Raw genomic sequence first — 15,498 nt, 5'->3', positions numbered from 1 at the left:
AAAATGAGCTAATTAATACACACATACAGTTTGATTTGATTTGATTTGATTTATTATTGGTCCTGAAGATCATACAATTTGTACAGCAAAGCACGTCATGTTATAGGACAAGCTAATTTGAAAAATTATGTTAAGATAAATGACGAGAGATGACAGTAGCGGCACATAACTCACATAACAGAATACATATAGCATATATAGACAAAATATATAAAAAGGTGGTGTGTGAATGAGAGATGATGGTGGTGCATGCTGCACATAGCAGAATACATATAAGAGTTACAGACAGAATATGAGTAACAAACTATAATTAAATCGTCTTACTAAGTAGAAATATCTACAGGTGAATATACAGCTTACTACAAGTAATTAAATTTTGTGGTACATAGTTCACATAGCAGAATACATATATGAGATACAGACAGAATATAGACAAGATAAAATATTTAAATTATCTTACTACGTAGAAACATCTACAACTGAATAAACAGCTTATTGCAAGTAATTAAAATTTTGTTTCAAGAAATTCATGTACAGAATACAAATAGTGATTTAGTAGCAATTCCTTTAATTTAATTATCATAATTTTTGGGTTTTTGGTTGTTTTTATGTCTGTTGGGAGGTGGTTGTATATTTTAATGCCCATACATTTAACCCCATTCGCATATAATTTTGTGTTGTGGGCTATAATTTGTAACTATGTTTTGTTTCGGGTGCCATGTGTGTGGCTGTCTGCATTTCTATCGAGGGCGTCCAAGTGCTGTACTGTAAAACAAGCTAGTTCCAATATATAGAGGCATGGCAGTGGCAGGATTTTTAGCTGTTGAAATAGTGGTTTACAGTGTTCAGTTCTTTTTTTACATTTCATTTTTCTAACTACATGTGTTTGTAACTTGAAAATTGTGAGAGAATCAGAGCTCTTTCCCCAGAAGATTAAGCCATAGCTCAAGAGAGATACAAACAGGGCATGGTACACCAGCTTCAGGGTATCGACACTGGCTGTGTCTTTTAATGATCATAATAGATAGCAGGTTTTACTACGCTTTTGTGACAATGCCTCAATATGTGGTTTCCAACTTAGTGTTTTACTGATGGTAAGTCCAAGAAATTTGGTCTCCTGCCTGTTCGTAATGTCATCTTTGCCAATAACTAAAACTGCATTGAAGGGGTTTAGATTTTTTTTAGTAGGGAAGTTCATACTTACAATTTCTTTGAATATTTATGAGTAGTCTATTTGCTTCAAACCACGATTGTAAATGACAATTAGTTTCATTATTTGCATCTTGCAATGTGTCATCTCTACTGGTTATCAGGATATTTGTGTCATCTGCATACAGAAAGGAGCTGGCATTTGGTATGTGTTCTGGGAGATCATTTATGAACAAAATGAAAAGAATAGGGCCAAAACAGATCCCTGAGGGACGCCATTTGTTGTATGCAGTATATCAGACCTGCAGTGCCTGAATGTCTCTGATTTTCTTATTTGTACATATTGCTTTCTTTGACCAAGGTAGATATGGAACCAATTGTGGTCTACACCTCTAATCCCATACTTATGGAGTTTCATAACCAGCAGTTTGTGGTCGACCTTGTCAAAGGCCTTGGACTGATCAAGATATACACTGACAGCAGGTTGTTTAGGGTCAATGAGACTTGAGCACTTTTCTAGAAATGCATACACAGAATGTGTGGTGGACCTATTTTTCCGATATCTGTATTGGGAAGATGTGATTATATTGTTAGAATTTAAACATATTTCTAATCTAGTTAACATACAGTATTCAAATATTTTTGAGAAGACAGACAGTATAGCAATTGGCCTATAGTTGTAGTTAGAGACAACCATTAAATTTACTCCTGGTATACAATACTTTTCTTACAAATAACTTTTAAATAATCTAATGCCACACTGTTCACTCATATCTCACTATCAGGCACTGCACACACTATTCACCCATTGTTTCATAACGCTTCACTCACTACAAACACACACACACACACACACACACACACACACACACACACACACACACACTGGTGAACTGTGGGCCATTTTCTCTGCCACAACTTCCCATTTGCTATCCTCAAAAACTGAGTCAGCATCCCTCTGTAATGAGTGAGGTGTTGAGCTCAGAGAGGTGAAGAGGTGTTAGTATTGTGGGATGAGCTTGGGGGTAAGTTTTTCTAGAAAAGGAAAAAAAGGAGGAAAAAGTATAGTGTGAAGGTGTTATGTGGAATGTAGGATGTTTTACAATGATTATTGTTATTTATTTGTAAGTCATTTTTTTACCGAACTCCTAGTCTGTTTTATTTAAATAATCCTTCAATGTACAAAACGTATTGCATAGCAGGTCCGTTTTAGCTACCTTTTTAAATAAGTGTATTTTTGAAATTTCTTTTATCTCCTTTGGTAATTTATTGTATGGTTTTATTCCTTGATAGGAAATGCTGTTTTGAGTTTTATGTTTATTTTTTTTTTCGCAGTTGTAAGTTGAGTCTAGCTCTTGTTCCTCGGTCATGGACACGACTGTTTGTGCACTAATTACCAATCTTGTTTTGGATGTGCTCACAACTGACTGGTAAATCTATTCCAACGGAGCAGTTAAAATTCACAGTGATTTGAACAGATCTTTACAATGAGCTCAACTTGTAATTTTGGTTATTATTCTTATAGCTCTTTTCTGGAGTTTGAAACTTGTGTTCATATTTTGAGCATTTGTTCCCCAAAATAGAATGCCATATCTAAGAATTCAGTGTACATATGAATAGTATGTAACTAAAAGACACTGCATGTTACACGCTGATGATGGGATTCTAAGGACATAATATGCTGATGACATTCTGTTTGCAAGTACCTTTGTTTGTTCACACCACTTCAGCTGAGAATCAATATTCATTCCCAGAAATTTTGCATTTGTTACACAGTCTACAGAGGTGCCATCTACATTTAAATTAACTTTGTCATTATCCCTCTTCAAACTGAGATTCATGGCATTAGTTTTCTTTATGTTCAGTGTCACTTTATTGCTTATTGACCAACCATAATCTTCCTTGAGAGCTTCATTTGCTTTCACTTCAAGGAGTTCTGGTTTTCTCAGTGACTACAATGTTGCTGTCATCAGCGAAGAGAATCCTTTCACTGTGAGTAACACCACTGGGAAACTCATTGATGTATATCAAGAATAGAATTGGTCCTAATATGCTACTTTGCAGAACACCTATATTAATGTATTTTGGTTCAGATCAGTGTTTTAGCAAATGCTTAAATCTATTTGAAGTATGCGTTATGTCTGCTCTTTGCACCCTATTTGCTAGGTATGATCGAAACCAGTCATTAGCTACCACCTCTTATTCCAAATGCTTCTAATTTATTAGAGAGAGTCTTGCGATCAATTGTATCAAAGGCCTTAGAAATATCCCAAAATATTCGTGTGACACACTCATCTTTGTCAAGAGCATCAAGTACAACCTTTGTGAATTCTACTATGGCTGACTCAATATTTCTACCACTTCACAAACCAAACTGTGATTCACTTAAAAGATTGTATTTATTCAGGTAATTCATTAATCTGTCTTTCATAATTGCTTGTATTATTTTCGAGAATGGTGACAGCAGGGAAATGGGCTTTTAATTTTCTATGTCTTCAGCATTACCTCTATTAAGCAAATTCTTGGCTGTTTTAACTGCCCTGGAAATGTCCCTGATGTTAAGGATTCATTTACAATATTTGTTAAGGGGCCTTGTATAATCTCTATGCATTATTTCAGTACACACACTGGTACTTACTCTAAGCCTACTGACTTTATATTTTTTAGTTTCTGAACAGTTTTATTTGCTTCATTGTCTGTGGTTGGAAGTAACATCATTGCATTTAGTGCAACATTATTTACAGACATTATATTTGTTTTGGGGAATTTTTTCTGTGCCTTCTCTGCAATACTTCAAAAATACTCGTTTACATAGTTTGCTAAGTGTTGTGGATCAGTTATTACCTTATCCCCCTCTCTTTGTAGTATGTCATTCTGAATTTCTTTCCATCTCCCTGTTGACTTTTTATAACATCCCAGACTGCTTTGCTTTTTATCTATGCAATATATATTATTTTGTCATAAAATTACTTTTCTGCAGCAATCAGCACCTTCCTATAGATCTTTTTGTATCTATGACAGAAATTTAAGAATTATGGATCATTGCAACACTTTTGCATGGAACTGAGGTATTTAAGTGTTTGGGAGGACTTGTTAATACCTGCCGTCATCCATCTGTCTTAGTGAGATGTTGATACAGGGATGCATATTTTTGGAAACGCCTCTTCAAAGTTCAGTTTAAATAATGTGAAGAATTTAGAGAATTTCATATTCACATTGGTTTCCTTATTCACTTCATCCCAGCTTTGTTTTGCTAGTTCCCCTGAAAAAATATTTTATTTTGATATCTGATAAAAGTCATTTGTAGGCTTGTAGTTTAGGGAATGATTCAATGCCTGATTTTACTGTTGTTATTTGACAGAGATGGTCTGATAGTCTGAGATCTTTTACAGCTACATCACATTTCCCTGTCAATATTTGTGTCCTCATGCAGTCATTGTAGTAACCCTTGTTGCACTATTGACCAATAGAGACATGCCAAAACTTTGAAGGATGTTTATGAGGATGCTGCTGGATTCATTTATTACATTAATGTTGATGTTAATCTCCCAACACAGAATTATGTTGACTTTTGTACTTGAGTCTTTATCTAGAACTTCTGTTAATTTATTGAAAAAGTGTCCACACTACCAGTGGGGACCTATGCACACATAAAATGATCAATTTCTTGGTGATGACAAGGCCTGTTAATTCAATAGCTGATATTTCAAAGAGTCTGTCTTCACTTTCTGTATTGAGGTCATATCTTGGTTTGAACTGTATTCCCTTTCTGATATAAATGAATGATCCCCCACACCTTGAAGCAGTTCTGCAGTAAGACTTGTATTTTGTATTGTATTGACTGCAGGTTTTGATGGAGTATTGTTAAGTCTGTGTAACACCCCATGTTACTCTTTCCAAGGGTTTGTTTCTCCTTGTGACATCTGGCATGTTTGATGTTTGGAGTGATCTGTCTTGTGAGTGATTGTTTCAGTATTATTTAAAGTGCTGGATATATTCTCTTAGGCAGGGGAACCTGTTGTCTGGGATTTATCCTAAAAAAGACTTAATTTTCCTACCCATAACAACAAATATTTGACCGTGCGTGGCCCAAGATCCACCCCCTATACTTTCTTGAACCACTGTACCAAACTTCCCTTCCCAGTCCTGTTTATGTGTAGGCTGAAACTCAATCTGTTGATATTCCTGACAGGCAGCAGAGAAACATGAGTGAAGTTAACTGCCCTCAGAGCCATCCCTACCCCACACTGATTCACCTCACAGCTCCATCAAGGTGTGGCCGATCATGACACCAGAACAGCTCAACAAAGTGTACCTTGGTGCCATGAGTCAGGGAAACTATCTTGCCCAGGTCACCACCTATGTCATATGCCCCATCATGTCCAAACTGTTTCCCAACACACCCACAATCACTACATGGTCCTCTTTTGTATAGTCCTTCCATTAAGACTCTAACTCCTGTATCACTTGACTTAGCACTACATATGGCTTGAAGATACTGGTGGCCTGGTATGCTGCCCCTAAACTTCCCTGTAATTGTGGGTCTGTGCCTTGACCATGGCTACTACCTAGCAGCTGCACTTTCTTCTTCCTAACACTTTGTTCACTCCTAGGCTTCTTGTCCTTGGTTGAAGTGCGTTGCACATTTTCTGCTCCTCGTTCTACCTGAGGCTTTTCTCTAATTAACTCTGGCAGGGGTTGATACCTGTTTTTGATGTTGATGATAAAACTATCAAATCATGTTCTCTTTCTTCCTAGCCTCCTATCAGCTACCAGTTCCCAACCACCCTCCTCCCCCCTATCTTCCTTGATCCTTATCAGTTCCTTTCTTGCTCTCTATAACTGTGCCTGAAGAGCACATATTTTACTTTCCTGTTCCCAATCAAAATGTTCCTACAGCATACTCTGCAGTTAAAGGAAAGAGCCTCTTCTGTTCTCCCAACATTTTCCCAACAGCATCCCCCCCCCCCCCCCTCAGTGAAAATATTTCCTGCAAGATTGGCAACAAATGCCTCTACTCTCCACCCTATAACACCTCCCACATTTCTCACTCAAGATCAGTTTTGAAAGAATAATTAAGTTTAAAGAATGTTTTAAATTTGTCAAGTAAGCAAGATTGGCTGTATATAAACAAGAAACAATACAAAGGTTTTTTGTTATAACAGAACTGTCCTACAATTTTTTGGTTCACTGTCATAGAGATGTCCATGCAACAATTATCAGTTTTATTTTTGAAGTGCATAACTAATTAGTAAATTGTGTATTCATGAAAGAACACATGTTGCATATTTTCAAAGACTAATTTTCATTTTTTGTAAAAAAAAAAAAGTCAGCAAAATGATATATTTTATAATTAAGTCTCAATTTTCGTCAGATAAATATGTTCTCTGTGATAATTATAAGTTCAGAGATATTACCACTGACCACATCTTTGCATGGTTTCTTGAAAACATTAACTTACATTTTGAGACATCTCAATGTGGAGACCCAATTTCTTCAACAAAGTTCATCAGAAACTTGTAACAAGACCATCCTCTGTCGCATTGTGCAAATTAACAATGCACAATACTACAACTTTCTCATTGCAAGTTCACTACAGTTTAAGTATGATCTCTTTTTACTCCTTAAGTTGAAATATGCAAAGCCATGTGGTGCAATATGTTGTCTTTGGTACTCATGGTAGGATTAATATGTTGACAGGCTCAACAAAAAGCCTGTTACACATTGAGTTTTCAGCCAAAGCCTTCTTCAGAAAAGAAAACACATACACATTCACACAAGCAGGCACAACTCATGCACACATGACTGGTACCTCCAATAACTGTGGCATGTGTGAGATGTGCTTGCTTATGTGAATATGTATGTCTTTCCCTTTCTGAAGAAGGTTTTGGTCAATAGCTCATTAACTAACGGTCTTTTCATTACACCTGTCAGCAACTCAACATAGTTTCTGTATAGTGAGTAGCAATTATTCCTTTTCCTTATACAGTTGATATTCCAACCTGGACTTTCCCTTGTTTAATAATTTGTCCTCATTAATTATAAATAAATGAACTACTTAAAGATGGATATTACCAACCAGTCACTAAAACTTCCTGATAATTATATAGATTTTTGAAATAAAATGTCATCATTGTTGAGGTGTGATAACTGTAAAATATGCTGTGTTGTATACATATGTACTTATGTATATAGCTAACATAAGAGATAACACATTAATAAATTATTGTGTGAGTGTGAATATATTAACTGGAGTGAAATGGGAAAAGCTTTGGCAGCATTCCTAGTGTGATAGTTGTGTGACCTAATACCTGAACTGGAGTTCCACATCTCCAACAGTTCTAAGTAGAACAAGTGGAGAGAGGGTACATCATGAAATTAAACTATAAAATCAAACAGCTACATAGGTACAATAAAACAATGCAAATAGCTTAGTAGAGTCTGATTGACAAGGACACATTTCACCTAGTAATACAATTAACAGCTATGTCTAACATTTGTGCCCTTTGTTTAGTTGAGGAGACATTTTGTTTTGTACTCTCTTGGTGTTAAAATGAGATATTTCAAGGTTCTCTAAGAGTTCTGTAGTGAACGGTATTGTACCTGGGGTGGAAGTATACCCAGGAACATATGATGTTTCCTGTTTGGTGTTTCAGTCTAGAGATCCATTTTATAATCACATAAAGGAGAGTGTAGTCATGATAGCGTATGCATTTTCTGGAATTTTCTACTATTTTTGTTGTTGTGGGACAAGAAGTTGTTTTGTGAAGCATTTGTAAATATTATGACTTATAGGCATTCAAGTGCTGTATAATATGTTAAAGCTATTTTCAATTTATAGTTATTGTTCAGTTAAAGAGCTGTATGGCAAGTAAAATGCTGTATTTTTGAAACCTGGTTATACAGCATGTGAATGGTTAAACCACACTTAGTGTTGCGTATCAACTTGTCCCTTGAAACAAGGTATCTTAAGCTCGGAACACATGATATTTGCTAATCAATTGACGTTAATCAATGTTATGACAAATTTCAGCAATTCACAAAAGGACATTTGTGTTGATTTCCAATAGCTTCGTTTTCAAAAATTTTTAACTTGGAACTGTTTTTTGATAATGCTTCTCCTTAACTTGATTTACTTCCTGTGGTATTGGTGGGTAGTAAAGTGATAATGCACCACATAGATTATTACATGCAGTGTTTATAATATTTTATCAATTTCTACACTTTTGAAATCTGAACATCATATTTGCTCCTAAGTACATCACCATATTGTATCTTGCAACAGTTTTTCACATTTGGAAAATCTTCCTTATCTGGAGTAACTTTTGTAAGTTCAGATACAGGCTGCATCGCACAAAAAATGGAAGTTTTTATTTCAAAATGGAACCAGAAAATAAACTAAACTTCTCTTACAGGGCTGGTAAGAGGTGAAAATGTGAAAACTGTTCCAGGCAACAACACTCTTCCCTACAGATAAGTTAATCAAAACTCGACCATTCAGTTGAAAAAAAAAATAATAATGCTTTTATTTGTTTGTATAGATGGAGTGATGTTTCAGGTAACTGAGTAAGATGACTAAATAGGTTCCTGGATTAATTTTCAAATGTTGCCATTGTGCAGCTTAAGATTGGGAGGTCATAATAGTCAAATAGTGTATCTTAATGAGTTACACTCTTCTGTTGTCCTGTTGCCTAGTGGCACACCATCACATCTGAAGTGACTGCAGCAAAGCTATCGGATATGAAACTATTGATTGTGGGACCATTGTGGGTGGCATCATGTAAGGTGTGAATATTAAATCAGCTTGTGATATCTGAAGTGTTGTATATAATATACCTATCAAAGAAAATAACATCTGTGGCAGTGTTAAGTATCAGTGATGGATCTGAGAACAGAGCTTTCTAGTGTTACACATCTAAGGACAACATCTCACTAATTATAGTGGTTTAGTGATGAATATGTATAGTTTTCTGCATACTCATGTTCTACGTTTAGTCAGGAATTGACCAAAAATAACCCGAATTACGAAACTGCTCCTGATATGGGCTGAGTAAGTTACCACTATACTGACTTATTGCTACGTTAGTGTAACAAAAACATTTCTGTATAATATAACTTTATTCCTTTCATACCAGTACATAATGTTGTTTCTTCATAAAGAAGCCATAGTTTGCCTAATATTCTACATATTACTTAACAAGCTGTCAAAACTGCTTCTTAGAGGAACTGTTTATGAACTGACAAAATCATGTGTGAGCAACACCAAATGTTTTATGTTGCTTGCAACAATGGTGGGTCATTTAAATAAAGAATTACTTATGTAAAACATGGAGTGCCTCAACGTTCCTTTGTGGGATCTCCTATTTTCTTAATTTATGTAACTGATATAAAGTACTGGTCTGGTAACTCTAAAAACAGGTGATAAGACCGATGGTACTAATCTCGTGAAAAAAATACAGCCCTACAATAAACAATGGTGTCAGTTTGCACCACACAGTCACCTTTGCAGAATGAAGTGGTAACAGCTGATGGGCGTGCTGATTTTCTGTTGCCCATAATGTGCAATTCCTCATGTCAACATGTCCTTGGAGATGGGAATGAGCTTCATCTGTAGACATCATTTCTAGGGCCTCTCATTGTCCACTTCCATCTGAACAAAAAATATAAAGTGAATGTTTGTATAGCTGGCAAACCAACAGGATGCAACTCCTGAACAGGGGTGGTTTTCTGTGGATAGCACTGTGTGATGTTTCATAGAAATTTATGCAGCATGTTCTCAGGCATGTCCAATGCTTGAACAATTCCCTGAGCAGTGTATGTATGCATACCAGTACTCGACCCCTCCTGCCGTGCTGTTGTCTGCTGGCAGTATGTTGATTGTGTGCAAACATAAGACTTGACAGTCAGGAGATTCTATACAACAAATGTGTAACACTCTTTGTGCGGTACCTGTCAGCAAGTCAGTATGTCAATTTTATGGTGAGTACCAATTTTTCTCCTTTGATAGTATTATTGATAATCAAACCTGGATTTACAATTGTTTAATATACTCTGTATAGATGAAGTAATTACAGATAGGTAACACCCATTAGACAGGAAACGCTCATCATAATTTTACAGATTTATAAGATGAAATTTTATTAGTGTTGAGGCTCAATTATTCTAAAATATGCTGTGTTGCATACATATCTTCATATGTAAGTAGATAGGATGACAAATCAAGCATTAATAGATCAGGGCATAGGTGGGAATATAGTAATTGGAGTGAAATGGGAAAAGCTTCGACAGGATTACCAGTATGGGTGTTGTGAGACTTGATACCTACCTCCAAACTGTTCTAAGAAAAACCAATGTGAGATAGTATATCATTAAATTAAAATAGAGAATCAAAGAGAGATATGAGTCCAACAGAACATTGCAAATAGCTAAGTAGAAACTGTTTAAGAAAGGCACATTTTACGTAGCAATGTAGCTAACAGCTATGTTTAATGATTGTGCCTTTGTTTAGCTGGGGAAACTTTTTCTCATATACCCTCTTGATGCTGAAATAAGATGCAACAGGATTGTCCAATAGTTTTGTAGGGGAAGTAATGAATTTGGTGGAAAGTATACCCAAGAACAAGTGATGTTCAGTGGGTGGTGTTTAGCCTGGTGATCCATTGTATTATCACATGAAGGAGAGCACAACAGAGATTTCCATAAGCAGTTAAATACATTTTCTGCTGTCTTCGTTGTTTTGAGACATGAGGTTGTTTTGTGAAAAATTTGTAAATATTATGAGTTCTACACATTTACGTGATGTGTAATATATTAAAGATAATTAGGAGTTATTATTATTGGTCAGTTACTCAGTTTTATGATGAGTAAAGTTGTGTAATTTTTAAGCATAATTACATTATGTGTGGATGGCCAAACTACACCTTGTGTTGTGCACCAACCCGTCCCCCGAAACAGAAGGTCTGTTTAACTTGGAACATATGATATTTACAAATGAATTGAGATTCTTAGCCTACTGCTTCAGGAAAAATTAGGTGATGGGTACCAGGTCAGAAGCTTTTTGAAACCCAGTGGTCAGCTTATACAGATCAGATAATTGTAGATGGGTGAGCAGGAAACACCTGGCTATGAATCCAAGATCTAGTTTTAGCGGTGACCCAGATAGAATAGGAGCAGAAAATTGGCACACAAATGCAGGGTTTATGGAGGTGTTTCAGCATTATGATCGGCGCTGGGTAGACAATGCTGTAAGGCATGTTAACGCTGAACTGAACAGCATGCTGCAGACACTGGCAAAATCTCACATAAGTTTCATTTCAGTTGATGCCATTTGTAGGTGGGGCTCACATGCACCCAAAAAGGAAGGGGAAAGAGAAGTTAGCTTCTCTATTAACAGATACTGTAAGGGTGGCCACAGTTGCACAAGAGATGGTCCCTGTGGTTAATGTCACAAGGCATTCAGGTTTTTTTTATATTGAAGCCAAAGTTCAGACAGACAAAAATCAAGAAAAATAGAATAAAAGAAGCTTCATGTACTGTAAATAGGGATAAAGCTAAGGATAGTATCAACTTATTTCATGATAATACCAGGGGAATAAAAGAATGAAGGAGATGAGCCATTACGGTATTTAGATGATCTCAAAAATAGGAATGAGATGGATACACTTTTTCTGTCTGAACACCATGTCACTGTGGGGATGGAAAGTTTCAGTGTAATATAGCATCTTACTTTTGGAGATCTAGCATGGATAAAGGAGGAGTTGGCATTTACACAAAACAAGGGTATAAATACAAAACTGTAGAAGTAAGCATATTTTGTGTCAACCAGCACTTATAAGTTTTGACGTTTGAACTACACCGAGATAATGTAGTGTTGATATTAGTGACAGAGTACAGGTCCCCATTAGAAGATCAGGAGCTACACATAAGAAAAGTTTGACTTTCTATTATGATCTCTGTCAGACGAAAAGAAGAAGTTATTAATCTGTGGTGACTTCAATGTAAGCATTCTAAGTAATTCTGAAAAGATAAGTGAATTACAGCTGTTATTAATGACATACAACATAGGATCAGTAATCAGTTTCCCTACACCTATAGCTCAAGACAGCGTATTTTTGCAGCAAGTGGATGCAAAACTAACACATGCTTTCCCTGTGATAAATGGGTTAACAGACAATGATGCACAATTTATTAACCTACAAAACCTAGCAGGGTGTACAGCTCAGAAACCATTAAGTATACATGTGGTTGATGAACTCAGTATCTATAGAGTACTTCAGAGAAAGTTTAAGAAATTTTAATTGAGTAGATTTATACAATGAACCAAATGCCAATGATAAATGCGACATATTTCTTGATAAATTTAAGTGGATTTTTGAACTCTATTGCTCAAGAAAATTATTAAATGTAAAACCAAAATGATTTCAAAGGATCCTTGTAATAGTACAGGTGTTAAAGTGTCTTGAGAAAGAAAAAGAAAACTACACGAAGCACCAAAAATTAGTGAAGACTCAGAAGTAATTTTACATTATAAAAATTATTGTAACATACTGAGTTTGTAGTCAGAAAATCAAGAAATATGTATGTTAGAGATGAAATTAACAACTTGGGCAACAAAATCAAATCAACTTTGTTAGAAGGGAGATAGGAAAGTAATCAGTGGGATAGGTAGTACTAATATTATAGGGGCTGAGGCCATCTTAACCAATAGTACACAAGTATCTAATGTATTTAACATCCATTTCTTAAATGTAGGTGAAAAAATTGGTGAGAATAGTTCAAAAGAAAAAGCCAAGCAGTACATGGAAGAGTGAGTTTTGAGAAATCTGGGTCAGTTTAATTTTCATCTATCATCCTCTTGTGAAATAATGAAAATCATTGAAACTTTGAAAAGTAGATGTTGTATTGGAGTAGATAACATCTCTAACAAGATATTAAAACAATGTGGAGCAGTTACAGCTGATGTTCTTAGTCACATATGTAATGCATCACTAACTCAAGATATTATTCCAGTCAGGTTAAAATATGCCATTGTCCAGCTCTCTACAAGAAAGGGGACACCACCGATGTCAATAATTCTGACCAATACCCTAGTTAACAGAATTTTCAAAAATCATTGAGAAAGTAATGTCCTCAAGAGTGGTTAGCCATCTCAGCAAGAAGTTTGCCACTTCATCTAACTGTGGTAAAAACCACGTTAGGTGTCCCACAGGCTTCGTTCATGAGTCCCCTTCTGTTCTTGATGTGTGAATGACATCCCTTCTAATCTGAAAGAAGAAGCTAAATTGACACTGTTTAATGATGGGACAAGCATCATTATTAATCTAGTAATAGAAACTCCAATAGAAAATGTTAAAAATAATCTCTTTGGAAAAACTATTAATTGGTTTTCTGTGAATGGGCTTGCTCTATACTTTCAAAAACACCAAACATTCAACTTTCTGCTGCAAGGGGTACGGTTCCCTCAATAAATATAACAAATCAACAGAAGTTAGTAGCCAGGGTAGAGCATTCTAAGTTTTTGGGTGTACATGTAGATGAGTATCTTAACTGCAAAATTCACATTTTCGATTTCCGTAATGACTAGTTCAGCAACTTTTGCTGTCAGAATAATTGCCAATTTTGAGGATATATAACTTAACATACTTTGCATACTTTCACTCTCTGGTGTCATATTGAATGATATTTTGGGGTAACTTAACACTTAGGCATAAAGTACTCACTTCTCGAAGAAAGTGGTTGAAATAATGTGTGGGGCTAATAGTCACACATCTTGGAGGCATCTGTCTATGAAGTTAGAAATTCTTTCAACAGCCTCACAAAACAACTACTCAATAAAGAATTTTTTCCTCAACACTACGGACCAGTTTAAAAACAACAGTGACATTCATGATTATATTCCCAGACAAAAGAAAGACTTAAACTATGCTGTACTTAACCTATCTCTGGCACAGAAAGGGGTAAAATATGCAGCTGCAAAACATTTTGAGAAAACACCAGATAAAGTAAATTGTCTGACAGACAGCAATAACAGTTTCAAAAATAAATTGAGACCGTATCCCCTTGACAATTAATTCTATACCATAGATGAATTGTAGAATAGTAATAAATAAATCTATAGGTATAATATATACATTTTGTCCCAATTAAGGGAATGAAGTAGGTAATAAAAATTTTAAGCCTAAAAAAAAAAAAAAATCCATGATTCATGTGTGCATTTATTGTGCACTTGACACATTCCACATCATAATGGTTACTGTGAGATTGATCAGTGGGAAATGTAACTAAATAACTGTCCTAACAAATTTCCCCCTTCAAAAGTTGAAGTTTGTGTTGGTTCCCAATAACTTCTGTTTCAATGTTTTGTCAATATTGGCAACTGGTTATTTATAATATCTCTTCTTAATATGAATTACTTCCTGGTTATTCATATACAGTAGAGTAATGATGTAGCAAAGAGAGTATTAAATGCTGTTTTCATGATATAGTGTCAGTTTTAACACTTTTATATCTGAATAAAATATCTGTTTGTAGGTTCAAACGGCTCTAAGCACTATGGGACTTAACATCTGAGGTCATCAGTCCCCTAGACATAGAACTACCTAAACCTAACTAACCCAAGAACATGACACACATCCATGCGACCGTAGTAGCAGCACGGTTCCGGACTGAAGCACCTAGAACCGCTCGGTCACATCGGCCGGCTGTGTGTAGGTACATGTCCATGATGTATCTTTGATTAGCTTTCCACAATGGGATAAGTCTTACTCTTATGGAGTAGCTTTTGTAATCGGAGAAAAAGACTGCATCATATGCAAAGGTAATGCTATTATTTCCAAATCAGATCAGGAGGTATATCAAACCTCTCTTACAGGACTGGCAAGAGGTGAAAATCCAAGAACTGTTCCTAGCTACAACACACTTTCCTTCTGATAAATTAATCAAAAGTTGTCCACAATGTCGAAAGAAAGTAATGCTTTAATCAGTCTGCATAGACAAAGAGGTTTCAGGTAACTGAACAGATACCTGCATTTCCTGTCAAACATTGTCATTGTGCAACTGAAGATTAGGAGGTTTTATCAGTGTATCTTAGTGAGTTTGAGTCTTCTGTTGTCCTAGATTAGATTAGATTAGTTTTTCGTTAAACAGATCCATGCTGAGGAGATCCTCGTGGATGTGGAACATGTCACTTTTGTTTTTAAGCTGAAATAACAATACTAATAGTATGAGTATATACAATAGATCATTTTTAAGCTAAAATAACAATACTAATAGTATGAGTATATACAATACATCATTTGTTTCTATTAAAAAATTCGGCAATGGAGTAGAAGGAGTTGGCCACTAGTAAGT

The sequence above is a fragment of the Schistocerca serialis genome, chromosome 3 (genome assembly GCF_023864345.2).
Source record: "Schistocerca serialis cubense isolate TAMUIC-IGC-003099 chromosome 3, iqSchSeri2.2, whole genome shotgun sequence".
NCBI lineage: Eukaryota > Metazoa > Arthropoda > Insecta > Orthoptera > Acrididae > Schistocerca > Schistocerca serialis.
Note: the sequence above shows the minus strand (reverse complement) of the source record.